Source organism: Quercus lobata, chromosome 5 (genome assembly GCF_001633185.2).
Source record: "Quercus lobata isolate SW786 chromosome 5, ValleyOak3.0 Primary Assembly, whole genome shotgun sequence".
Classification (NCBI taxonomy): Eukaryota; Viridiplantae; Streptophyta; class Magnoliopsida; order Fagales; family Fagaceae; genus Quercus; species Quercus lobata.
Window position 1 is genome coordinate 86314696 of NC_044908.1, and position 25522 is coordinate 86340217.

Sequence of the window (25522 nt, forward strand, 5' to 3'; positions counted from 1 at the left end):
ATAAATATTCACTACATTAGAAATATTGTTAAAAAAAACCATTTACAATTTATTGAGGCTATGGTGGAGAAGTTGGAGCAATGTCTTTCATTCCTCATTTTAATTGTTTTTCAACAGCATTTTTCATTAACCTATTTTCAAAATACAACACATAACCATCAACTCATTAAAACAAACAAAACCTTACATGTAGAAAGAAAATCTATTGAGAAATAGTTGAATCACATTTATTTTTTGTTTTTGTTTTTGTTTTTTTTCATTTTTTGTATAATTATCAATTATTATAATATTATTAATATATTGATTAAGATTAAAAAAAATAGTGTTTAAACTTTAAAAATAATAAAATATTGATTATGTAGTGATCTAATGGAATGAGATTGGATATATTCACTACTCTATAAAATTAGATTGCTTGGTTTTCTAGAAATAACATATGGTAGATTTATGAGATATTGGGAGAATTCAAACAAAATCACCTCAATGTACAACATAATAATTCCAAACATTCCAAAAGAAAACTCCAGCATTCAATCTTTACAAAAGTACATCACATTCACATCATTCACTAAAGAGAATGAGAGACATAAGGACTTCATGAAATAAGAATGAATGTTAAAGAAAAATATATATGCCGAAAGTACCCTAAACAAAAGGCGAGATTCTGGATTCCATCTTATTTTTGTTGTTGAGTTTGAGCTGTTTGTCTAAAAAAGCTTTCCTCCTTGTATGCTTGCTCATTCAGCCACATGCATAACACCCATTTGAAATCCTTCTTCTTCTAAGAGAGAGATTTATAGTTACATATCTTTTAAGTAAATCAAACCCAAAAATAACTCTGCTATAAGCATGTTACTGCTATAAAATGTTGAGATACCAATGTTATTGCTATATTCACCTAGTGTGAGTAGCAACTCTTACTCCATCTACAGCTTTGGTGTTATTATTCCTAATTGACCAATCATCTGTTAAATCTAACACTTGTCTAACGTAAATCATGCATGTCAATTTTTGAATAAATTACCAATATGTTGCTATCCTTAAGTAATAAATCATCAGTCCCTGGCTAGGATAAATAGAGGTACTCAACTTAAATAACTAAGAATCATTATAATTAGGCATTGAAGATTGGTATAAAAGTCAAGCATCCATACAAACGGCACTATCTAAAAGCATAAAAAATTCATAGAATTTAAGCAATAATAGATCTTGATGATACTTAAATCAACTAAAATGTATATTAGAAATTGATTAACTTCTAAGCAATAATGATCATTATGGTCATTTTTAGATAACTCATAATGATTATTACCTAATCTACCTAACCAATTGTATTATACATATATGCATTAGAAACAACTTTTCAATTATCAATGAAATTTTCCCAAAAAATCCATCCAAGATGACCATTAACACCATTTCAATAGATTTATTCTTCATAACTTAAATAAGTATTACTTTTTGAGAGGATGCAAGGAGAACTATTCTGATGTTTTTGACAATGATGACATCTCTTTGAGAGTGTGTGCGTGCATACATTTTTTGTAATGCTTATATAATGATAAACTGTAGGTTCTAAATGAGACACTCAATGAGACTCCAAGTTGGTGTGAAGAATCAAATTGCAATTGTGCCTCTGGTAGTTATTCTCTAATCATGAATGGATGCCTTTTGTGATTTAAGTTGTGAATTACATAATAGGATTGTGAGTTTGCTAATCTTGCAGATAACCTATCACAAAACTTAATGACATTGACTTGCTAAACAAAATTACTAAAAACCATACTACTGTAATTTTCTTTTGGAATTCAAGTAATAACTTTGGAATATTTTTTATGATACGTTACAACATAGAAGGCATCGAATGAGGTAAATAACATAATGAAATAGATAAGTAGTACCTAAAAGAAGCACTAAAGGTGAACATATTACTTTATAGCACAACCAAAAGTCTGAAATAAACATAGAATATCATGCCCACCATCAAATTGTAGTACTGTCAAACTATAGTAAGACCAAGTATCAACATTTTCTAAAGACATATAACCTGATATTGTGGCTTCTTCAGTGTGTGAGCTCTCAATTTATAAGCTTTTGCCACCCATCATTCTCTTCCAAAATAGACCTTAAAAGCATGAGAGGATTAAGAAAAATGTCTGAAGTAACTTGGTATATTACACTATAATTTAGGTAAATCATAAACTTTCATCATTCGCAAATTGAAAAGAAATCATCTCAATTGAGCTCCTTGAATTACTGAATTTTCTCATATGATTGCATATCAGATTCTCTACTTGTCACCTCAACTTGCTAAAATTTTATGGTATTTAAATATCATAAGTAATCCAAAATTCATAGATTAGCAAAGTAAGCTAACAAAATGTAATCTAAAAAAAAAAAAAAAAAAGAGCCTTCAGAACTGATTGCAATTCCTTAAACAATTGTTTCATTTTTTTTTTTCTTACTACCAAACAGATTCTCAATTAATTTTCAAGAATGGAATGCAATATATGTGTGAATGTAATCATCATCATCATCATTGATATAAAGTGATACAGCCATCCATTTACACCAATGAGCTCAATGCCTCAATCTCAATTGACATTTTCTTCCCTTATAAGTTATAGCCTTATAGGTGGAGGGATGCGTAACTTACCATTAAAACTAAACAGTGGTCCATTTTTTTTCTCTAAAATGAGGTGCTAAATCTCTTAAGCTTATCCTCATAATGTGAGTCATCCACAATTTTTTTCTTTTCATTAAAAAAAAAAAAAAAAAAAAAAAAAAAAAAAAAAAAAAATTTCCCTTAACTTTATGACCAAATACACAAAACTTAGGCTAAGAGTATCAAACATAAAATTCATACCCAATGCATAAGTCACTTTTGCTGGGTTTAGCAGATGTGATTGCAGCAACATATCACTTGGGCGAAAGGCACTTGCCATATCACCCCTCTTTAAGGTGTTGACCTATATATATATATATATATATATATATATATATAATAGCTCAGATAATTAAAATTGATAGTCCTTAAATTTTTTATAAGGATTTTGGGACTCCAAAAGACTATCACCCTCAGAACCCATGATTATTTCCTAAAATTCTTTCCAGCCATATTCAAATTGAAACCATTACACCAATCTGAGGCATATGCTCCAAACCATATAATAACATTACTTCAATCTTTAACATTTTCTATATTTGTAATCAATTTCAATAAAAATTAAATCGATGGAAAAAAAAAATCATAATCTCTGACATTGTGAAATTAAAGCCAAAAAAAAAAAAAACAAAAGAAAAAAAAACCTTGCAGAACCATGTGGGATTCGACCTTGGCTTGCATCTCATGCAGTGCAGCCACTTCTTCCTCCATTTCCTTCAACCGTTTCTTCATGTCATCCACATCCACTCCCTCCTGCTTTAACCATTTTTATTTTCACAATTAGCCAAAAGTAAACTGAAAGTGTACAATTTTGTAACCAAAGGCCTATTATTAACACTCAATACTTTCCCATCAGATCCGAAGCAAAAATTACAGCAGCCAATTCCAAATCATGAGTTGGGTAATTTTTGTTCAAAATTCTTTAATTGTCTAGAGGCATAAGCAACCTAGCCAGTCATGTTTTTACATCCCACAAAAAATTACATTGAGAAAAGAAGGCCAACAAATACAGCTCACCTTGATTAAATCAATAACATAACATCACATTCCTTACTTATCTTCTTCCTTATCAATTTGCATGTATTATGACTTCTAGAATAAAAAATATAAATAAATAAATAAAAAATCACTTAGGAATTTTATCAAACATCTAGTGTATGTGTAAGAGAAACAACAACACTTGGTTTCATGGAGGCTGGTGTTGCATATATTACAACCATTACTACCAACACAAACCTAAACAACCACATGAACAAAATTTTGATGGTTAACAACAATAATAGACCAATCTAAAATATTGTCTCAGTACCAATACGCCAATACCAATATTAGTGAAATAAGATAGATAAACCATTTTTATTCTCTGGAATCATTTTTATGAAAACGTACGCCAGTTTGGTTTGGAATGGGTGTCCCAAAATACTATCTTTTTGTTTGATTGGGTAATTTTGATCAGATTGCATTAGTTAAAAAAAACAAAAAGCTTGATGTTAAGGGGTATGAATAAATCGAATAAAAGAAAAGGAAAACGCATTACTGCTCCATTGGCATTGTTGATGTTTTCTGTGTTAACCATGTCAAGCTCCTCATACTCCTCCATCTCTACCTCCCTCTCTCTCTCAAAAATATTAAAAAAAAAAAAAAAATAGAGATACCTTAAAAGGGGCGACAACACAGAGAATACTCGCAAGGTTATTCTTTAATCTTATACAAATCAGAACCTAATGTAGCCCAAATACCTAAATATAAATCAATCCAACCAAATTACCCAAAACTATGTCATATTTCATTCACATATCTAAGAAATAAGGGAAAAAAAAAAAAAAAAAAAAAACTTTACCGGTGGTAGTTCCGATGACCTGATGGTAACGGTGCACCTTACGGATTACATCTTTGTGTCCTTGCGGTTCCGATGGGCTGAGTATGGCGAGGAAACGGTTGGAGGCGGGAAAACTGATGGTGCTCGCAAGCCTTGGTGCGGCTTACGAACTTTGCCTCTCCCTCTCCACATTTGAATCTCAAGGCTTTTCATATTTTAAGTTTTTAACCGGTTGGTTTTTCGGTCTCTGTGCTCTTCCTCTTTCTCCGTACAGCAAGTCTTTTTTTTTTTTTTTTTGAGAAGAGCAAGCAAGTTTGCCGTTCCGGTGGTCTAAGTCTGGCGGTAGAAAAGTGACAGGGCAGAGAACGAACAAAGCAGTGAAAAAGGGAAGGGAAATTGGTAAGAGAAGTTAGAATGAACATCTAAAACAATGGAGGGAGGGGTTCTGTATTTGTATGCGTGCGTTTGGCCAAATGACTGCACCGCTTGATGTTTTTAAGTCTTCGCACTGCTTGAATGGTGTTTATAAGTTTTTGAGGTTTTTTTTGCGCTTTCCCTTTCTAGGAGCGTCGCAGAATTTTAGATGGCCATTTTTCCAGGAACTCTGCCTCTTTCTCTGTTTCTTTCTCCATGTCGCATTTCATCGCCTACCCCTTTTTCTGCTTCTTTCTCTGTGTCCTCATCGCCTCTCTATTTCTGTTTCCGTGTACACTTAATTTTAACCGGTTATTTTTTGTTATTTATAATGAGATAGTTTTAAATGGTGGTGTAACATTCCCAAATAACATAATTTATCATTTTTTAATTTATACGTGTCAGCATTTTAAGAGGTCATTTTTCCTAACGTGGCAGCATCTTCTTAAAGGCTTCTGCTTTTATATATAGTACTAGTATGTAGCCTCGTGCTACCGCACGGGAATGGATATATTATTAATCATGAGTTTATTCATGTTTAAAAGGCTCAGTTAAGTTTAAATTCATATTATTAACCAGAAAATTTCATTAACAAAACTTAGCAGTATATATATTTTACACAGAAAGATGAACCTTGGTGACAATGTTTATCCAAAAGATCCATTCACGCTTTTGAATCTTCAATCTCTATTGGTGATTGAAATTTTCACAACTTAAAAAATTTTAAAATTAAAAAAAAAAAAAAAACCCTCAGAGTTGTACTCATTTTGTAGTTTTACGATGGTCATTTTGTAACATGATGGGCATTTTGTGAAGAAAAAACCTCTGAAGTTCCATGGCTGATAAAAGAAATTCTCTCCAATCTCTTTTTATAGAGAGAGGGGTTTGTGCATGTTTTTATACATCCTTCATAGTTGTATTATCACGAAGCAGGTCCAATGGATTTAGATTGGTACTACCGATTCCCAAAGTATGAGTGTTTAATGTGTTATTAATTTCATCTCATTGGCTTCTGCACATGACAGCAAAATTAAAAATAATTAGATTGTACACGTGTATAGTAAAATTGGACTCCAATTTCAGATTCTAATTGAACAATTGGAATGATAATATATGATAGTAATAACAATAGGAAAATTCAAATAAAATTTCGAATTAAATTGTAACAATTTGAATAAAAAATTCCAATAGAAAGACAAGGTGGAGTGATCCACTCCAAGAAGGCGACCAAACTTGCGTAAATATAGAATAATAAATCTCTCTCCGGAAAATTTACATAGTTCATAACCTTTACCTTTATTGAACATTTTAAAAACATAGTGACTCAAATCTGCCATCTAGACATCTACAGTCGGGTCCTCTCCAATTCGCGTGAGATTCCATTGATCACTAAGTTCCTTTGCAGCCTGCAAAAAGTATCATCCATCGGTCCACAGCAGTGCTTTCTTCATTGTTATAGGTGCCAAACCTGAACAAAAAGCCAAATATAAGGATAGTGAATTTTAGGCATAATGTGCATCTAATCACATATTAGCAATTTATAACAAATGTAAAGATGCAAACTTTGTAAGTGAATAGTAAACAAAACTCAATGTCAGAACTAAGAAGAAAGCACCTTAATCCGAAACTTAGTGCAAATGTAAAGATGCAAACTTTGTAAGCAATTTCTAAAAAAGATGCAAACTCTGGCTTTGCTATCTTTTTGGAAATTATGCAATGTACCTAAACCAAGTTCTTATCACCGATACTAATCTTTTTGGTTTTCACGTTTGACTACAAAATCAAGAAAAAACTTAATTAGCACAGTAACTCACTTGACCCGATACATAGAAGTGGTTTTAATGAGAATGAGCCCACATACATTTAACCACATGATGCAAAATTCAATTTCAATTTCAGATTCTAGACACATGGCACAAAATTATAGTTCTAATTTGGAATTCAATTTCACACTCTCTCTGCTTCACCTATTATTTTATATATAGATTAGATTAGATAGGAAAAACACAACAAGTTTTAGGAAAAACAGTTTTGGGGAAAAATAAAGGGGGTGAGGATAAATAAAAAAACACAAACCAAGTTTTAAAAAAAAACTAAGTTGAGGATACATGTGAAGAAAAAATATTCTCTCTTTCAATAAAATGCAAACATGGCACTATGTGACCCATAAACAGTTGCATGAGTAGAGAAAATATTTGCATATTGATTATCCATCATAACTCTTAAGAAAATAATTTTCTACAATGTACACATAAAAATAGCATATACTAGAAAATACGTAACTCAAAAATTAATCAATCAATTTTTAAATCAAGTTGAGTACCCAATGTAGCAAAGTGTATGCATGTTATGTGTGAAAACAATGAGAGGTATGACTGCAAAATTGCAAGATGGATACAAAAACAATGCAATGCATGTGAATCCTAAACATAAATGATGTATGGAAAAATCAATTTTTTGAAAAAACAGAGCAAATGCAGAAACTCCTCAAAGCACAATATTTCATGAATGAAATGCATGAGTATGAGATTAAAAGGTTTTTTAAAAAAAAAAAAAAAACTTGAATTCAACCCAAATCTTCCAAAAACAAGTTTTTCAATCAATTTGTCTTCAAAAACTCAAACATTAAGTACATTTTGTATCAAAATCAAGGAACTTTAATCTTGGATGGCCACAACAAGATCACACACAATATAATGTACCAAGTTTAGCAAAGAGTAACTTGTGTAGTGTGTGCAACTAGCAAAAGCTTGAGATACATGTGAGGTGATATGTAAATAAAAATCAATCACAATGTCTTCAAAATTCATCACATAGAATTTAAAAGAGACTATCACCTAAAGAGTTACTATCACCTAAAGAGTTACATCATATAACTCCCACATCTCCTAGATCATAAGCTTGCAATCATGTAAATTTCTTGAAATTATGCCTCATAATATACATACCAATTTTAAGTCATATGAGTTTGGCATCAAGCCTAATAGTACACACCAATTTTGAGTATTAAGCAATTTAAACCGAGGCTTCACCTTATGTTCTTTTTGTGCATGTGCTACACTTTCTCGAACCCAAAATCTTATGATATGCACTAAGGTGTTCATGATTGGCTAGTGAACAGTGGTGAGATGGTTATTTATGCCTTTCTCTAAAAGTTCAAGTCCAACATTCAAAAACATATGACTTCAAGATTAAGACAGAGTGATCAAAACCATAAACATCTTTCCCACACAACATGCACTACAAAGTTTCAACTAGTAAAGTGCAATACGTAAGCTCATCAAAGCTAAATAAGGTACATAAAATTGTTATGTAAAGATAATATGGCCAATCGTTGATTATAAATTCAAGATGTGAAATACAAAACACAAAAGTATTTTTGGTTTAAAAAAATTTATGACAAAAAACAAAAAGCACACATTATGCTAAATGAACAATGCAAATGCAATGCATAACAGTGCTTAACTAAGCTATAGAGGGTACATAAATAAGAAATATCAATTTCTTAATTAACCCATGAGTACATGTACAAACTAGTACATACTCATACAAAATCAAAAATAGCTTAGCACTTATATAACACATACTATTCAAGTTTCTCCACAATGTCAAGCATGTTCTAAATCAAGAGAGAGATATCATAACTCATGTAATCCTCAAGAAAAATAAAACTAGATACAAACTAAAATATTTTTGTCTTTTTGAAAATTTTCAATGTTTTTGGATTTTTTTTTATTAAATAAAAAAATTCTAAAAGAAACAAAACAACCAAAAACAAAAACAAGACATGTCCATAAACAATTGAAAGAATTAAATCAAGGACAAGTCAGCAACACTCACCTTAGAGAATTTTTTCTCACCCATATAGCACGAGTCTTCGGCTTTGTAAGTGAAAATCCATGAGAAGCAGAGTGTATTTGAGGGATTACACCAATCTTCTGAGAAATACTAAAATCCTGCAAATTCCTTTCACAAGCCAAGAAGCTTAAATTTTTCAAAATAATATGAAACAATTTATATGGACTTATGGCAGCAGAAATATCATCACAAATCCTAGATTGAAACATAGAATGCTTAAATTTCAGTTTATGACAATTAGGACGAATGTGACCGGAGACACCACAAAAGTGACAAACAGGAACAAATTTAGGAACATCAGTATTCCTAACAACAAGTCTAGTCTCAAATTTTGGTTTTTGCCTTAACAAAGAACAATTTGGTCTAATATGACCAACAACACCACAAAGGTGATAGGTAGGCACAAAAACAAATTTATTATGCTCTTTAACAGTAGGTTTAGACTTAGGTTTAGAAACTTCAATGTCTACATCAGAACTTTACCTTTGCCTAACATAGCAAAATAAGCCTTTTCTTTATTATTCCTCTTAAAAGGAGGGATATAAACTTTTTCAGTTTTAGGCTTAAGAGAAACAGAAACACCTCTGTTATCAACAACAGGCTTGGTACTAGTCAAATTTTCAATTTTAGCTTTAGATTCAACTAACTCTTGTTCCAAGCTTTTCATCTTCTCATCTTGAGAGGAAATTTGATTTCTCAAAAATTCATTCTTTTTATTAGATTCATCGAATCGAACAATCAATTCCTCTTTTTCAAGATTAGCCAATTTTAACTCTTCCTTAAATTTCTTAACAATTTTCATAGATTTCAATAATTCCTTACGAAGAGTTTCATAGGCATCAATAAAATCAACAGAAGCATGAGCAGAAATATGAGCAAAAACATGATAAGAAAGATACTTCAAATTATCCATGATAACAGGGGTCAAGGATCAGCTCTTAGATCAAAAGATCTAAAACAAAAGAGCAACCCGCTCTGATACCACTTGTTGGTTTTTAGACCCCTTAAAACAATTGATTAAACCTAGGTAATTAGCCAAGTTGTTACTTAGTCCAATTAAACAAGTCTAGGTTATCACAATATAAAAGATCAAATCATGCAAAGCAGCGGAAAATAAATAACACAACGATATGATAATCCAGGAAAACCAAACCGGTAAAAAACCTGGGGAGGATTTAACCTAGCTATCCTCAAGGTAAAAAGCAAATCCACTAGAAAAAATCGAAGTTCATACAATAAGACTTACAAGCCCCCATGCTCGACTTCTTATTGCTACCCACCAGTAGAACTTACTGACACGACCACGTGCAAACTCCAAATCCACGGACTCTTTCTTTCTTGGATTCTCCACCAGCTATAAGCACACCCGCTTGTGTTTTCTTTAAGCTTCAATGGCAGCAACTGAATTGATCATCAAGGTGTAGATAAATCTTCTCCTTGAAAACCCTAAGTTTGTGTAAAAGAAAGCTCTTCTAGGTCTCACAAGAGATTTACACAAACCTCAAATATGAGCAACACTAAAACGTGGCTAGGGTTTGCCTTTTATATTTAGGACAAATAAGAAACCCTAAAAATGTTTTAAAACACTTAGGGCTGAGTTGGACGAATCTACAGAAAAACATTTTACCCGAGTTTCGATCGATCGAGCCAGGCCGAAAGGCACAATCCTTTCCTGCTTTAACTCGATTCCAACTTTACATAGACGCACAACTTTGAGCTAGACTTAAACACTTCTAAACACATTATTTTGATCATGGTTTGCCAACAATACAAATTAGAGTTCTAAATACATAAAATCCTAAGACTTTAGAACCTAACACAAGGCTCGCAGAAAGGTATTAGTAAGAATAAGTAATCAAAACATCCGAACGAAAAGAAAGGTTCAGCATTGTTCAACCAACTCCTTGCCTACATCTATAGAAAACACCAATTTAAATCCATTATGAACGATATGGATTATATAACTGCACTCAATGAAAACCTCATAAACAACACTAGTTGTCTCTCACAACCAAAACTGATAACCTTCCCAAACACTTGTTGTCTCTAAATGAACGATATGGATCACTTGATGCTGCATTGTTCTGTTGCAAGGGAGATGTGGGATATGGTTTTTGCTCTTTTTGGGGTCCAAAGGTGATGCTTGGCAAGGTTGTTGACTTACCACCTTGTTGGCAGTGCATCTAAAGGGGAAGAAATGCAAGAAACTTTGAAGGATGTGGGGGAAAAATTCCACATCTGAATTGCACTTCCTAAGAACTTTGTTCAAATGGCTTAGCTGTCATGTTCATCTAGTATACTTCCTGTGTACTAGATGAATTCTAATTGTTTTTCTAATAAAACTCATTACTTATCAAGAAATTGTGCAATCATTAAAAAATGAAACCACTATAGGTTGTTGACTTACCACCAGTCCTCGATCACAATTTTTTTTTAATATAAAATTTTTCCGTTTCTTATTATATATGTGCTTGGAAGATGAGAAAATATGAAAAAGTAGTAAAAAGTATGTGTACCATAGAATTTAAAAGAATGTTACCAAACACTAAAAAATATATTTTGGATAATTTTTCAAGAATGCAACCAAAAACTTGAATATTTTCCATCGAACTAAACAGTAAACACAACCTAAATAAATTGTTTTTATTTTGCACATTGTATTCTTCTTTCACGTGTTTTTCTAGAAATTTACCAGAAATTTTAGGACGGTAGAAGTTTATGGGCTAGTTCTAGACTTTATACTGAATGTGGAATTTAAGCTTTATATAGCCCATTTAGTTTGCTTTTTGGACACTAAAGAAGGGCAATATACTTAATTGTGTCTCAAGGTTTTGGACATAACATGCTAATTGTACATTACGGTTTAAAAGGTGATTTAAAGACTAATTCGAATCGTGTCTATCTCAAGCTCAGAAAAATCATTTATTGTCTTAACTTAATGGTAAGAAGAATAATCACTATAGAGAATATGCCAGTAGTTACAAATCATATTAAAATTAAAATTAAAAGAAAAGAAAAGCCTTGGTTAACTAGTGGTGTAACCAATCAAATATCAGTTCTTGCACTATTCTTTGTCGAATCACATTTACTTGATATTTTTGGTTGCGGCTCAATGATCCATCTTGCCGTAATAATAGGCATGGAGCCCATTCAGTCTTTTTTATTTTCGGCTTTTAGGCCCTTAAAATCCATGAGTAACTGACTTGGGGTCCTATTTGTGCTGTATTTTCTGTGGGCTTTTAAAATATAAATAGCTGCCGCGTAGCATAAGTATTGGGCCTCAGCCATCACTATTGAGCCTGTATGTATGATTACACTGATGAAAAAATTGAGTCTCAACAAAGTAGGTCCTTTTATCCTTATGAAAATATTAGGATGCAGGGTTTAATATTACGAGATTGTATGAAAAATTCTTCTTTGAACTTTTTTCGTTGGGAACTTGGGATTTTATTTTTGTCTAACAATATGGCCTGTTGGGCTGCCATTTGTAATTTTTTTTTTAAGAAAAAAAAAAACAAAAATTATAATTAGAATCAGGCTGGATCAAAATTCCCGATTGGAATCTATGACTATATCATATCTTTCTTTCTCTCTCTCTCTTGAACAATCTAATGACAAAAGGGTCAAGCTTATAAAAATAATGTAGAACCTGCTGACATAGTGGATGAGGAAGAAGGAAATGAGAAGCCAAGACTTACAACAATAGCACTAACAAAAACTTACAAAAGGGCCTAACTTTTGTAAGTACTAGCAACACTTATAAATCGAAGACTTACTCACTAACTAACCAATATGGTATTTTAAACTCCTTATCTTTTTTTTTTTAATAAATAATATAGACAGAGGACACAGGAAATGGGCAATGAGGGAATGAAAAGACAAGACTTACAACATTATTACTTACAAAATGGTCTAACCTTAAACGTCTTAGTTATAAACATAAACAAAGTACCAATTAATTTTAATTGTCTTTTAAGTCTATATATAATGAAATTACCCACAAAAAAAAAAAAAAAAAAAAAAAAAAAAAAAAAACCCTAATCAGATACTTGTATCGGCCATGAGAACAACTTCCATTTTAAGTTTTTAATCAACGTTGGATGTATTTTTTTTTTTTTTTTTTACCAAAAGTTGGGTGTTAAAGATACATGAGGGCTATTCCTAATTAAAATTGCACCTTAGCTGTAAGTGAAATTGACATTTCAAAGGCCATGAAAATACAACTACCACTATAATTAAATTCAAGTCGAAGTAGAAAATGATAAAACTCCAACTACTTTCCCATTTTTTAAAACTAATAAAATAGTATTTTTCTAATGTTATAGAGATTTTTTTTTTTTTTTTTTTTTTTTGAGAAAAAATGTTATTGAGATGTTACATCTCGTTATAAAGATTTTTTATTTTTATCTTTTCGGAGTATTCGACAGCCAAAACTAAACTCATAAGAAGGGTTGATTGAATGTCACTGGACTATAAAACAACCGCCATCACTTCACGGTAAAAATTGAACTTTTCACTAGTCTAAAAGAATGTATTCTTTTTAATAAAGTCTTAAAAAAATGTAAATCCTGATATAATTCACTTAGAACCACATTTTACCTTATAAAAAGGATTACTAAATGATAAGACTGTAATAATCTACTTTAAAAGAAAGGCACCGTTACACCTACAATGATCATTTACATTTAAATTCAATTGTGATGAAGCAAATTAGCTAGATAGCCCTTCTAAAAAAAGAAGAAGAAGAAGCTAGATAGCCATGACAAATTCCTAGCTTAAGTAATCAGTGAGCATGGATTCAAAAAAGTTATCCTTGTGCCTTGCTTTAGTAGCAAAAGGGAAGAAGTGAAAAATACGATATACGTTGTTGGTATAAGAATGGCTTGACCCAATTAATTAATTATTCAAGTTAATTAATTAAGTTTAATTTGCATGCAATAATGTGGAAGCATAAACAAATCACCAATTAATTTAAGTGCAATAGAAAATAAATTTGACAGTGATTTTATATATATTGGGAAAAAACCTCACCGGGTGATTTTAAGGTCACCATTTCCAAGAGTCCACTAATCAACAATCAAGCGATTACAAGTATAAGGAATCTTCCCAACTACCCTTGGCTTATCCCAAAATATCAACTTACAGTTGAACCTTCACTCCAATACTTAATTGGACTTGATGTTGTAGTAGCCTTCTTTCCTTTGATGCACAAACCTCCAATTTGTGACTAATCCTATGCATGGATCCCAGTATGTGACTAACTCTATCAACTTGATGAGTTGTTGTTGGCTGCATAATTCTTTACTTCATCAACAATGAAGATCAAGAGGGTCCAGTCACAAAACCCTATGACGTACAAATGTAGTAGCTTTTTGCAGAGAGAATAAAACACTAGGTCACCTTTTCCGTGTGTGACAGCTTTTAAAATAGGCCTTATATATGTTTCTGATTGTGAAAATGAAACCCTACACATACACACAAGCTTGGGCTGGATTTCAGATATAAAAATTTTGAAATCATAGATCGAGCAAGGGCAGTTGCCTTCTGGACATTCTTGTTCTTTTTTGCGGCATCCACCTCTATCTCTGCAAAGTACTCGTCAGCCAAGGCAGTTAAAGAGAAACAAATGAGTGAAGAAAGAAGTATTTACATCTGTGAGATATTCTTTCATGGTGACGAGCAACTGCAGAGGGAATAGGTCCAAAACAATACTTGTGAATATTATCTACTATGACCAAAAACAAGTTAGATAATATTCTAAAAAGAAAACGCAGACAAGCAAGCTAGATTGACGACTCACCAAACTTTGGCAACACTGCCCAAGTAGAATCTATGGGCTGCATGCCACCAACTTCCACAGGACTACATACCCAGTTGGAACCATTAACAAAGAAAAATTTCCTCTTCCAATCCCTATTGAAAGATGGAACCTCGATGACTAGCTTACGCTCTTCTTTCCTACACTTAAAGTAATATATCGCCTTAACTTTAGGGACTCGAACAGGTTTGTGGCAATATAGAAACTCATTCAAGGAAAGAGTTTCTTGACCTACACTCATGATTCCCTATAGTACTTGGGCCCCCATAAAAGTACGCCTAGAGTTAGGTGCCAATTGAGATATTGCTATGCCTAACCTCTGTAACAACATCCTAGTAAGGTGATTCAATGGGAGCCTCCACCCACTTGTAAAAGAAGCCTCATAAAATCCAACACCCTCACCATCATAGGAGTAACACTTTTCTCCAACCTTGGCCAACCTAGTAGCAACATTGTGGGGGATCCAAAATTCAGTCTATATCTTAAGTAACCTCTTAGCAAAAAAGGAAGAACAATGCTTGTTCACCCCCCAATCATCAGGCAAGGTAAAGGGACAATCAGGGCCCTCAGACAAAGAAGAATCATCATCTCCACTCATTGAAGCAGAGCCTGACAACCCAACTTCTGAACTAAACTCAAAAGACTCAGCATCAGACAAGTCCTCCCTTGACTCATCTCTAGATAGGCTAGTATGAGACAACTCTAAAGATAGAATGTCGTCAAGCAAATCTATGCTCACACTTGGAGGCAACCCTATATCGTCCAATTTTCTATGTTTGGATGATGAAGGGCTTTTGGTGGACCCGAACTCACTCAATCTTACACCTACAATTACGAAATAAAACTAAGTCCACTCTACTTGTCTGATTTTATGGGCACTATCTAGAAAAGGCAATAGAGAAAGGTTAACGTGACTTACCAACAAAGTTTGAATGTACAGCAATAGTCAGACAAGTACAAAAGCTAACGACCGAAATTCGGAGTAGAAAAATTCGGAAGAATAATGAAAGCTAATGACCAAAGGTTAAAGCAAAAAAATCCGAATGAGTAACAAAAGCTGACGACCCAAACATGATAAGAGCCTCTTCTAAAGTCTTTCTTTAAGAAGGAATCTCAAGTCATCAAAGATAGACATGGCAAACTGTGGGCCAAGTTAGGTCAATCGGGTTGTAGATCAAAAGGGTTATGAGTAAAAAACAAGTCATTTTAAATGGGTTAAAAAAGGGTTTAGGTCAATCAAATTGTGGGTCGGGTCAGGTCAGGTCGAGTTAACCCATATTTTTCACATGAATTTTCTTTTTTTTATAAAGAAAACAATATGAATTTGCCATTTGGAAAGTCATGCAACAAATTACTTAATGTAAAATGCATTACTTTGAATTCATCACTTATATCAAGAATGAACTTAGTTAAACTTATTAATACTTATTCAATAATTTTAAAATTATACGAAATCCCAATATTGCTAACTAAAACTAAATAGCACAAAGATAAGTAAAACAAATACACAAGTTTTATTTCTACATAATATCAACTCTTAAGATGTGTGCCCTTAAATTTTATTGTATGATGCTATGTATGACATTATGTATGACTTAATGTTGTAATTAATAAAGTTGTTTTATTATTATCTAAAATAATGGTAACATGAATATTTGGACATTATTATATATTCCATGAGATACATAATATGTGATTTATGTGAAAAGTCACAAAAGATATAAATCACAAGTTCTTTGTAAACTTAGAATTATAATTCGTAGTCGATGATGAAATTGGGCATTTCATCTGTGAAGACTATAACATATCAACTAAGATGATTTGTCTTGATCATGGAAGTGAAGACTTCTAGTTGGTATGTTGATATGTTTTAAGAGTTAAGACATATCAAACTGGACCGTTGTGAGATTTACTATTTTCTTATCGACTGTCAAATGAATAATAAATCTTACGACTTCTATTTGCATCAACTAATCCTGAGAGGATAATGGACATAATCATGAAATGTAGGTTACTTTGATATATCAGGAGTAAGATCTAAAGTCACGATCAAAACCTCAGTATGTTGGACAGCCACATTTAGTGTTGATGGAGCATGTATTCTCAAGATGGAATTAATAATCTCTTAACGGAGATATAAAATATTCCCTTGAGATAAATTTAATGGGTTTGGTTATTCAGAGTGTTAGGCTTAACCACTTTAATAAGGAGTTACTAAAGTATATATATTTATGAAATTATATTTCATAAATATATGATGAATAACTTAAAAGATTAAACTGGGTATGAAATTGGATTTCATAAATATATAATGAATAACTTAGAGGATTAAACCGGGTACACAAGAATTAAAATGTAGTAATCTTCAAAGTGACTTTATATTACTATGAATATTTTATAAAGGGGTTGCATGTATAGTAAAGTCTTGGGATATAATTTATTAATAGGTCCTAGAGTGCAATTATATTTATATAGTGGTATTAAATATAATTAATGGTAACTTTGGACTTATCAAGAGTTAACAGAAAAGCCCAAGACCCATTGGAGCTAGTGTCTTATTGGTCCTTTTTGGTCTCACTCCAAACCACAGACTAAAGCCCATTTGGAAAGGCCTAATAGGCCAACCCAATTAGATAATCAGTTAGTTATAAAGAGAGAAACATACAAAATTTTATTTTAAGAGAGACATCATTGTGAAATGGTGTGTATGTGTGAGTGAAGCCACTCAATTATTCTCCCTTGGAAACTGATTGAAAAACCATACTTCTTGGGCGTAAAGTGGAATTGGAGTGAAGATTAAAAGTGTTCCCAAGTTCTTCTAGTCTTTTGCTTTGAATTTCACCACACCAAGATACGCTATCTTGTTCTTAAATTCCGAAATTTACAGAGTGCATGTTATCAATCATGAATGAAATAGATCCATGTTTGTTGCTTTCGCTGTGTGTTTTGTATGAGATACAAAACCAAATTTTCCAACATTAACATCCCAAAATATAAAACAAAATTACAAATGACTGATTGGATAAGTCATTTGACAAATAATAAAAATATATAAGAAATTTAAAATCTTGAAAATTAATTTTATAATATATTATCAACTGTGGTTGGCACTTTATTTCAATTTGAGAATATACATTAAAGTTTGATTGTTTACTTATTTATATATTATCTCTTTTATGAATATCATATCATTGTAAGCAACACACACTTTAGGAAATATCATATTTATTTTGAAAAGCCGTTTATTTTGGACATAAATTGTTAAAAAATAGGTCCAAGCATTCATAATTTATGCTAATATGATGCTAATATGATACTTTGGCTTCACTATTTTCACACTTATGAATGTTTCTCACACATGTCTACAATTTTAAATCTATGTTTTTAACTCTACTATAACCAGATTATCTTAGCATGTACTTTGCTATTTGAACCTAAAAATCTTTACTCATTACAAAATGCTCAATCATTCATCTTTCAATTCATTTACATATGATTATGTAAATGTCTCAATTGTTTCCTTAAAGCTTATAATAAACAATTAAACCAATATTGCCTTAATTTTATTATTTTTTTACCAAAAAATATTAAAAATGGTTTGGGTCATAGGTCGAGTCATGAGTTGGGTTGGGTTGACCTTCTAAAATCACAGGTCAAGTCACGATTCAACTTGTTTTTGCTTCGAGTCAAAAAAATTGGGTTCAGGTTGGGTCGGGTCGAGTAAGAAAATTCTAACCTATTTTGCCATGTCTAATCAAAGATGATAAGAGCAAATTATTGCTTTCAAGGCCAAAAGGTTTGATTCCAAAAAAATTTGGAGTTATTTTGTTATAATTTATTATGTGACAATTAAAAATATTATATTCATGTGTAGTTTTAGTTAGATAATTTTTTAAATAAGTTGTGTAGCTTATTTAAATAATACATATAAATAGTTTTATAAATCATCAAGTAATGAGTTGCAAAAGATAATTCCTGTTAGGATTTAAGACCCCAGTTATCTCATATTTAATCAACTTTTAATCAAATAGTTAATTAGATTAATTATGCAAAAGATCTAAATCAAATAAACATCACAAAGATATAAATCACATGAACACCAAGAATGATGACCCACGAAAACTTTTGAAACTATAGTTTCAAAGTAAAAACTTAGAGATGATTTAACTTAAACAATCCTCAAGGCAATATTTCACGAATAGAATCAAAGTTTATACAATAGACTTAACTCTAAATCTATTGCTATCTCATATAGTACTTACTAGTATGACCACACATAACTCCGAATCCACGGACTTTTCTACTGTGAAATTGTTGCACACAAACTCCCATATTTGTGACTCTAAGATCTCCACTCAAAGATTTGGATCAACAACACAAACTTTCCAGTTTGTGACTTGAGATCTCCACTCAAAGATTTAGATCAACAACTATGATTAACTAAATGCAGCAACTTTGCTTTATGATTGGATCTATTGTTTGCATAAGGTTTTCAGTTGTAACTCCAAAAGGGTGTGGAAATTTTCTAGATTTGTGTACATAATACTGCCCTCTTGAATATGGAAAAACATGCTCTAGGGTTTATATTTATATATACTTAAGATCCATTAAAATCCTAGATCAAATGGTTGAGAAGAAAACCAGATCTAGAATCTGCAGGACTCTCGATCAGTCAAGATGTGCATCTCGATTAGTCGAGATAAGTGTAATTTATTTGCACTTCAATTTTTCTGATTTCTTAAGTCTTCAACTATGCTGAACTTCATTTTTCTTGTTTAACTGAATATTTCTAGACTAAACAAACTAAGTTCTAACATTTACAATTTGTTCATGGTTGCCAACCTAAAAATATAGATTTTACAATTCCATAGCAGTTTGGAGTCAAACATTTTTCTTTCATCATCATACTCTACGATGGAGAGGAGAGAGGCTAACGGATAATCCAAATTGCATTTTTAAAATGTTATGTTTTTTGAAGGAAAAAAAGCTTATAAGATAATTCAATAATTACAACAAAGTTTACCTCTTAACTAGTTTGAAAGAATATCCCCCAACCAACTACTTTCAATTTATAACATTATCCATGTATATTATTTAAAAAACTCACATGACTTTTTAAAAAATTTATGCGATTAAAAGTCTAAAACTATACATGAATTTTCTTTTCAACCATCACATAGGAGTTGGAGAAAGATTCCTCCAAACTAGTTTGGAGATAAACATTTTCCATAAAAAATAATAATAATAATAATAAAGCATAAAATTAAGTGGATTAAAACCTTTTCTGTTTTACTTTGAAATAATAAAAAAAAATTACATTTGCTTATGTATTTTTTTAAAAGTAAAAGATTGAAAACATTTGATTATGTATACATGCGGCAAATCGCATAGTCCTAAACAAACTTTTGATTAGGTATGCATGCAGCAAATGCACAGTGCTTTATGCTTATATAGAAGGCTAGTGGCTAGCTATGCCAGATTCGAAATTTTGTGCAAAGGAGCATGGAGATTTGAGATTTAAGGCTTTTAAAACAGAGCAATCCAAGATGAACAATTTTCAATTGTTCTGAATGTTGTAGTCAGTAGTCCATACTTTTTTTTATTTTTTATTTTTTTATTTTTTTATTTTTATGAGAGTATTTTTGAGAATATGTTGAGAGTATTTTCTTTTTTCTTTTTGAGTATTTTTGAGAGTATTTTTTTTAAATTTTATTTATGAGAGTACGTTGTCCATACCTACTACACTTTCAATGTGAGACCTAAGAGCATCCACAGCAGTGGAGCTATATTTTTAGCTATTTAGCATCACAAAAAGTTACTTTATCTATTTTACCTACTTACATGTTGCAACAGTGGATCTATTTTAGCTTTTAACATAATAAAATAATATATCATCTACAATAAAATAATACAAATACAGCCACCACAAAACAAACCCACAGTAACCCGAAAATCCAACAACCCAAAACCGAAACCCACCATGCCAATACGCCGAAACCCACCAGGCCGGTATGCCAAAACCCACCATGCCGGTACGCCGAAACCCACTCCTATCCACGAGCAAGCACTCCGATCCACAGAAAGCCACTTCGATCCACGAGGCCGGAGCACAACCACAACCTAGCAGCGGAGTAGAGGTGAAGGAAGAAGAGCACCAACTGTTTCGGCACTGAGACCACCCACGAACCGTTTCGGCACTGAACCCAACCACGAACCCAACCATTGTTGAGCTTAGTCTCACCGTTTCGACATCGAGATCCTCACTGAAATCATCAACATTGTCCATCTCTGATCTCTCCATGGAGGAGGAGAGGGGAAAAAAAAAGAAATAAAGAAAGGGAGAAGAGCTAAAGTGTGTTCGGGCTGTGCTACAGATGAGGGTAATTTATATTATTTAATTGAAAAGGTAAATAAAATATTATTATTTTGGTATAGCTTTGAGCTACAGTGCACAACTATGTTTCGATGTGCACTGTAGCTCAAAAGCTAAAATTTTTAGATATGCCTCCATTGTTGCAACCCCATTTTTAACTTTGTGGTGCTAAAAATAGTTTTTTAGCTTTTTAGCATCACTGCTGCAAGTGCCCTAACAAACATCCATGCAATAAACATTTATATAATCTAATTTGATATCCAATCAATTTGGGGATCATATGAGATATTGTATAATGTAAAGACATTTGATGACTTAAGTAACAAAATTAATGAATGTCTAAAATATTTGTCCAAATCCCTTCCCAAAAAAATAAAAGTATAGTCCAAAATTAAAAGTAAAAAAAAAAAAAATAATAAAGACTACCTTTTTATTTATTTACATCTTTTTCATCTTGTTTTTGTACTAACTATGCTACCTACCGATTTAAATAAAATAAAATATAAAAAAACACTACGCTACCGTGTTAGTAATTCTTTTCCGTTTTCTAGGAACCGTTTTAGGAATTCTTAGTTGATTACAATTTCTCTAGAGGCAAATAACTTTTATGGTGGACCGCTTTAGATTAGATTGGCCTTTGCTGCCTTTACCAAAAGTGATGGGATGGGACTACCGAACCGGAATGCGAGGCAAGGAAAACAAATTATAACGAAATAAGAGTAAACAAAAAAACTAGGACATTTTTATCACTGGAATCTACTAGTGCAACTGTGCAAATAATTATAACTAATATATATATATATATATATTACTTCAACTGTTGAGTTAATTTAAGATTAGTTTATGCCCACCAAAAACTTCTAGATGCATGATTTTTTTTTTTTTTTTTTTTTTTCTAATGAAAATGTTTAGGATTCGAATTTCTCTCTCCTCCCATATAGAATATTAAAATGTATCTAAAAAAATAGCATGTCTCCATTAATGCATTTAGAGTAACGTACATACATAATTTTATAGGAGTAGTAGCATGTGAACATTTATCCTTTTTGTTATCCTAAATTGCATGTATTATTTTTCTCATAATTTTTAAATTTTCTATTCTATACTGAAATTAGAGTTATGTTGTTCACCAAAAAAAAAAAAAAGAAATTAGAGTTATGTTTAGTATTTTCTAATCGTAAACTTAATTAACTCGTTATAGGAGGTTGATTGAGCCAGACTTAAGACTGTTGGTAGTTCAGCAACGTGATAGTTAGAAACCAAAAATTAAAATCAAACTTACATCCAACTAAATAATTGTCACGGGAAAAGAAGAGAATATTCATAATATCACAATATTTATTTTATCATAATATACATACTTGAGGATACTCAAAATCGTTAGTAGATTTGTCCAAACCCCCATTCTTCAGTGAAAGGTAAAGAGTAGTGAACCTTACAATGATCCTCTAAAGATTAAGTCAGAAACTCAATGATTTCTATGAACTTTAAAGAAGGAGTTTGTGAATAGTATTTTTTGCATACCTTGAGGTGGGGGTGTCTTGGTGTTTATATAGGGGTCTGTGGATGACTACCTTAGCTGAATTGTAGGGATATGGGGTTATCACTCAGCTAACTTGTAGGAGATGAGAGTTATCCCTTAGTTGACTTGTAAGAGATGGGAGTTATCACTTTCTCGGCGGTTGTTTGAATATAGGAGAGTCTTAGGTGATGCGAGCATTGTAATGTAGGCTTAGTGTGCACATCTTTTCTCGTCTATCCTTGTGGGTGACGGTCACATATGAAGTCAGGCTCACGAATGCATACTTGTCAGCTCTTGTGCTTGATGTGCATCTTGCTGGAGTAGTTGTGATAACTTGCATTAGTTACAACTAGTCTTCCATTTTTGATAGGTAGGTAATTTTGGGAAGAGTAATCCATTCAGGAAGAGTAACCCGTTTGTGAAGACTAGTTCATTTGGAAAGACTTGCTATGAAGTTAGTTAAAAAGTTCCTTATCAGCTACCCCTCACTCCGTGGTCGTCCTCCTTTTTTTTTGGGTGAGCCATAGAATTATTCGTTTTTGTTCTTCACTCTTTTTTCTTATTTCTTTTAAATGGTGACACGTGGTGGCCCATAATTAACCAATAGTCACGTCGTTTGGTATTCCCAAAATTTTTGCCTATAAATAGGCGAATTTCCCCTCCAATCCTCACTCATTTTCCAAATTTTCTCTTAAGCCATCTTTAGTGCTCTCTTGGTCATTTGCTTTTTTTTCTCTCATCCGCTTCATACTGGTTGAGGCTTTAGATTGTCGCTATGGCAATAGTGGGATAAAGCAAAAGTGGTAGGCAATAACCAGTAGGCAATGGCCAAGCCCACGTGATCACCTCTATTTTTGCTTTCTATGGTTCTATCTCTTCTCTCATCTGAAACACTTTTGCATAATCACATTTCTTTTTCTCCACTCTTCAATTAGAGAGTCTTCATTTTCCCTTTTACTTTTCCATTATTACCTTTCATTGCCCATCAAATCAATCATGTTGCTTTAGTTTTGGCCAATCACTCAATAGAGAGGAATGCAAAGTTCCTATCATTCAACTCAAGAAAGGTGACCAGCTAGACTACGTGAATCATTCCAAGCAACCTTCGCAGTTGATGCATTTAAAAATGACAGTGAAAATCAAATCTTATAACAATTCTCGAATTTTCTTACAAAATTTTTTTCTTGTGTTTAACGACAGTAATAAAAATATTTGAATATCTGATTATTTTTTTAGGTGTACACAGTTTTCTTGTCAATACACATTAGGTATTAAAAAGAAAAATCCCTTAAAAATAGTCTATGTTTTTATTTAGAGATTTCGAACCAAGGGAGTCAATACTGTATCGGAGGCTGTACTGGTTTGGCCAGCGGTACAATATATTTCGAATACCATTTAATACCGGTGTACCGTTTCGGGTTTACTGCTATTTTTTATATTTATAAATAAATATATATATATATATATATATATATATATATGTATGTATGTATGTATGTATGTATGTGTGTGTGTATATATATTATAATAAATATAAAAATTTACCATAAAACATTTCCTCAATTTAGAACTAAGTATTCATGGTTTTAGACTTTAGTATCAACTAAAAAAAAAAAAAAAAAAACACAATATAAAAAATAGAAAGCTTAAAAGTTACCATTGCATACTAATAAAACAAATAATACTAATAAGTAATGCAAATAAATTATCATTCTGTCCTAACAAAAATTCAAAAATTACAAAACTTAAAAAATAAAAAAAAAATAAAAACTTTTTTCTGTACCAGCCAGTACGCCCAGTACTGGTCGGTATTGCCCGAAATTGGCTCGGTATGGCCTATACATGGCCGGTATTTAAACCGGTACGAAACGTCGATGTTTTGATACCGGTATACATTCCGGTATGAGCTTGACTACCTTGTTTCGAACACAAAATTTCATGACCAACTTGTATGATGCATTAATGAAAAATCATATGCTAAAAAGGTTTATATATAATCTTATATTGATCACTAATAAATGAAGAATAATTATCTATCTTTACACACTAAATTAAAAAATTGTTGTAGATTATCCCCGGGGTGCCCGCTCTTAAAGACAATAATAATCTAACAACATGGATGTTAGAAGTTACTTCAAATTCTATTGAATCTAAATTTTCTGTAGGTTTAACAAGATTACATGAAAGCAAAAGGGTCCTTATAATTGTCACCTACCATTTTGGGTTATTTATTTATTTATTTTTTACTAGGAGAATTTTGTAAAACTTATTGTTGCCATATTTGCTAGTCCCTGACCATCTTGAAAATCAGTTGAGGAACAACCTGGATGTGAATGTGCTTAATCATCTTTTTTAATGTTGCAATGTCATCCATGATGGGAACACTCTCAAAGCTAGTAAGGCGATGTGTCTGAATTAGCTTCATTCCTTGATTTGATTTTAGAAATAGGATTATTTTCTTGAAACCTTGCTTCCTTGCCTCATATAATGCTTCTCTGATTGTGGATAATTGGTTGTTCTCATCATTGCAAGAGTGCCATGAATAACAACCTTTACGAACAGGCTAGCCTAAATGATTTTTGATCACAAAGGCACCTTCATTCCAATTAGCTTTGCGCGAACGCTTTTGTGTCAACTATTATTATGGCTTGCTAATTCTAATTTTGACATGAAATCTGGTTTTCAGCACTTAATGCAGTTGTTGAATCATTTTGGAGACATTCACCTAAATCTGTGGTCCATTCTGTCAAGAGTTTCTTGATGCATCCTAATTGCATAGCAGTTTTATATTCATGTATATATCTGCTGTCTAAATGTGTATGCAAATTAATTAATTTAATATGAAAATCTTAGAGCTTGGAATATACATAATACATGACTATTGCTATTCTGACTGTAGGCAAAACAAAGACTTGGTTAAGCAATTGAGTTCACCGTCTCCTACTAATTAATAGTTCAAGGGAATTGCATTTTCCACAAAATGGTTGGGAGCAGTTCAAAGCGTGCTTGTGAAAATAACATTTGTGTCCGATTGGCGTAGTCCTTCATACAAT

General features: G+C 32.1%; 1 long non-coding RNA gene across 2 annotated transcripts; it reads right to left on the minus strand.

Moving 5' to 3' along the window:
- Positions 1–482: 482 nt before the first annotated feature.
- LOC115992545 lies at positions 483–5181 on the minus strand. Of its 2 annotated transcripts, none has more exons than XR_004092550.1 (3): positions 4506–5181; positions 3310–3418; positions 483–781 (listed from the first exon to the last, which is right to left on the minus strand). It is a non-coding gene; the product is annotated as an uncharacterized LOC115992545 (long non-coding RNA). The 2 variants fall into 2 exon arrangements; XR_004092551.1 differs by lacking the exon at positions 483–781 and adding an exon at positions 2048–2125.
- Between the last annotated feature and the right edge of the window lie 20341 nt (positions 5182–25522).